Here is a 1,047-nt window from a genome sequence, read left to right as displayed (position 1 = left end):
AAATAATGACCAATGTTGGGCAATTAATGATATAGTTACTTCTTCAAAAAAGTAACTGAGTTATGCAATTAATTAATGTTACGTTCTTAGTCTAGGCGAGTATTGAACGCAACAAGAAGTTGGCCCACTCACACACCACCCAAGCAAGAACACCAACAACAATATCTTTTTAAAGTGCTAAGCAGCCATTTATTTTCTTCAGCAGTGAGCAATGCCAAAAATAACAAACAAAACTCTCTAATGGTCCCTACGCTTTCCTACACAAAATGAAAACCAAACAAAAGACAATTCACTTACCTAACTTTCTAAATGAAAAACAGGAGAAAACTTAATCAACAAAAATGGCTTCTCACGCCTACTAGGCTGCTGCAGTGAAGGATATATACAAGGTGAACAAAATACACGATAGCTACTTGACAAATCTATTTACAGCTATTTACAAAATTGAAGTACTAACGCCAGACACACACACACACACACGAGGTTATACTTGCAAATCACTTTGTCAAAGAAACTCTACACAGCAATGAATCAAAACACAGGTTCTTTGTTGGATGGTGGAGGTTAGCAGGGCCTCCTCCTGAAGGTGCCTGTGTGGGCGTGTCCCACCACCTCTTCTGCCTGAGGTGCCACCTTTCCCTGTTACACAGCTGACTCACATCAGTAATTTAAAGTATTTAAGCACAGGGAAGGTGAGCTCTGGGCCAGAGTGCCATTAGTGTGGTTACAGCTAGTGAGCTGCACTCTTTTTGACTTAGGTTGTACTTTATTGACCAATGCCTGAGTTTTGTTTGTTTTCCTTAAATGGTGATAGCGGCTTGTCCGTCTCTTTTAGTTGAGCTACTTTAATAAAACTCCTTAATTTAACCCTCATGCCTTGTCTCCTTTTTCTGACCTGGACACTTTTTGTTACTTCCCCCTCAACGCCTAGACTCCTCAGGGGAACGTAACAGTTAGAGAGTCTGTAACTCTGTCTGTAAAATACAGTAAATAATGACCAATGTTGGGCAATTAATGATATAGTTACTTCTTCAAAAAAGTAACTGA

This window comes from Pundamilia nyererei, unplaced genomic scaffold (genome assembly GCF_000239375.1).
Source record: "Pundamilia nyererei isolate P.nyererei 1_Seehausen unplaced genomic scaffold, PunNye1.0 scaffold00061, whole genome shotgun sequence".
NCBI classification, from domain to species: Eukaryota; Metazoa; Chordata; class Actinopteri; order Cichliformes; family Cichlidae; genus Pundamilia; species Pundamilia nyererei.
The sequence above is the reverse complement of the archived record's forward strand: the minus strand, read 5'-3'. Positions refer to the sequence as shown.